General features: G+C 42.8%; 1 protein-coding gene across 1 annotated transcript in view; it reads right to left on the bottom strand.

The window, feature by feature from the left end:
- The window catches only part of fcho1 (FCH and mu domain containing endocytic adaptor 1), a 45696-nt gene that overhangs the window by 25370 nt on the left and 17826 nt on the right, over positions 1 to 2500 (bottom strand). The gene's annotated exons all lie outside the window — the stretch shown is intronic.

The following is a 2500-nucleotide window of genomic DNA, read 5'->3' as shown; positions in this document are numbered from 1 at the left end:
CGAGAGGCTTAATGAGGCGCTGCTGTGTACAAAGACAGATGAATAATAACAGGAGCATGCCTCTTGTTTTAATGTCTATTGATCAATACAGCCCCATATACCTGCCCCAACCCATGTGTGGGTATACCACACACACACACACACACACACACACACACACACACACACACACACACACACACATTGATTTAATTTCAATTGATCAACACAGCCCCATAGACCTGCTCCAACCCATGTGTGGCTATACCAGAACACACACACACACACACACACACACACACACAGATTTCATTTCTATTGATCAACACAGCCCCATATACCTGCTCCCAACCCATGTGTGCGTATACCAGAACACACACACACACACACACACACACAGATTTAATTTCTATTGATCAATGCAGCCCCATAGACCTGCCCCAACCCATGTGTGGGTATACCAGAACACTACAGGTGAAGTATAGAGAAAGAGTAAACAGTAAACACTACAGGTGAAGTATAGAGAAAGAGTAAACACTACAGGTGAAGTATAGAGAAAGAGTAAACACTACAGGTGAAGCATAGAGAAAGAGTAAACAACACTACAGGGGGGTATTCGTCGTAGCTCGCTAAGCGGTTTAGCGAGCTAATTTTCAGGCTAAGATAAAAAAACGCCCCTCTTTTTGGTTCGTGGAAGCAACTTTTGATAAATCACCATAGTTACATATCGATTAGCACTAACCTGCTCCAGGGCAGGCTAACTTAAGTGTAGCTGGATAAGCTTGCCACACCCCTGGAAAAAGGAGGGATCCCATTGACCAAGGACTGATATTAGAGTTAGATTAGCGGAGGGAGAGAGTTCTTTGCGTTCGCCAAGATCCATTATTCTTGTATGAGCGCTACCGATTCAGCTGACAAGGAATCATTAATTTACAAGACCTTCTCGAGTCATTTATTGCAAACACCACAGTCGAACATTGACTGTCTTGCGCTTTTTTGCGAGTGGTACATTTTTGTAGTGTCGGTGATGCGGAGAACAAAGCACTCATAATTATATGAGTGTTATTAGTACACCATAGCATATCATTATTGTAGAAAATGATTAAGGTGGACTCGTGATAAGAATAGAGAAATACAGACAATTTATTTTCACTGCTTCAATTTATTGCATTTGTTATTAATACATTTAGTCATTTAACAGATGCTTTTATTCAAAGCGACTTCCAAGGAAATGTAAAACTACATCGAGGAAGGAGGTGAGGGGATTTGAATTAGCAACCATGCAGATTCTAACCGGTAGAGGAAACCTCTGTACCAGTGGACACTTGCCGTCAGGTAATCATACATAGATATCACCCTATAAACATCCCAACACACCTTGCTCTCACAGCGGTGGTGGTGTTGAATTTTGCCATGATTATGGTCTTGTATTCTTCATAAGCGTTCATGTTCATCTCCTACTCGCCAGCGGAGAAAAAAAGAGCCCTTTTCTTTGAGTTTAGAACCATTATACCGTTAGAAAATCATGGTTTTGGTGATCGACCTTTCCTGCCTTTTGAAGTAGGACGTGCACGCGCAAATGCCATGATAACTTTAGCCTGGTTGAAATTAACCACATGATTAGGATGCGGATCAGCCGTTAACGAACCGATATTTGCTGTTCTCAATCAGCTCGCTAATCTTAACGGGCTAAAAGGCCAATTGATTAACTTAGCTTCAATCCTACGACGAACGTACCCCAGGTGAAGTATAGAGAAAGAGTAAACAGGTTAAGTATAGAGAAAGAGTAAACAAACACTACAGGTGAAGCATAGAGAAAGAGTAAACAAACACTACAGGTTAAGTATAGAGAACGCTTACATGAAAAGCTCTGGGATCACCAAGGTGGCACAGGAGCTAAGGAGTCATTTCAATATTTGATAATTGTCTATATTTGATATAAAACCTGTACATTTACAAGAAGCCACGTCATTTCATCATTTTATCTCCAGCTGGTCATATTCATTGGGTTTGTTGAGGTTTAGCTGCAGGGAGCCAAGTCCTTTTCAAGATCTACTACAAGATGGGCATTACAACTACCATCACTGTTATAGCCTGATACAGAGAGAGAGAGAGAATGAGCTTTTGTGCCTCAAATGTAAATGTTGGTGCTTATGTGCCATCACACACACACACACTCCTGTGTGTCCATACACTTTCCATCTCACTCACTCACACACCTCCTCTCCCAACTCTCCCTCTCTCTGGTTTTATCTCTCTCTCTCACATTTTTGTCAGGTCTTCCCCACTCTTTGTCCCCTTCTCTCCCTGTCCTTCTCCGTCCACACACACACACACACACACACACACACACACACACACACACACACACACACACACAGTATGAAGAGCAGACAATTTGTCAGCAGCGCAGGGTTTGGGTTTGCGGAGAGTATTGTTACCATTTAGTCACGTGCCAGACAGCTCAACCGCGTGTGCCGTGCCGTCCGTCCCCCCACCTCACACCTCGTCTCCATGAAAG

This window comes from Clupea harengus, chromosome 10 (genome assembly GCF_900700415.2).
Source record: "Clupea harengus chromosome 10, Ch_v2.0.2, whole genome shotgun sequence".
Taxonomy (NCBI): Eukaryota; Metazoa; Chordata; class Actinopteri; order Clupeiformes; family Clupeidae; genus Clupea; species Clupea harengus.
The sequence above is the reverse complement of the archived record's forward strand: the minus strand, read 5'-3'. Positions and strand labels throughout refer to the sequence as shown.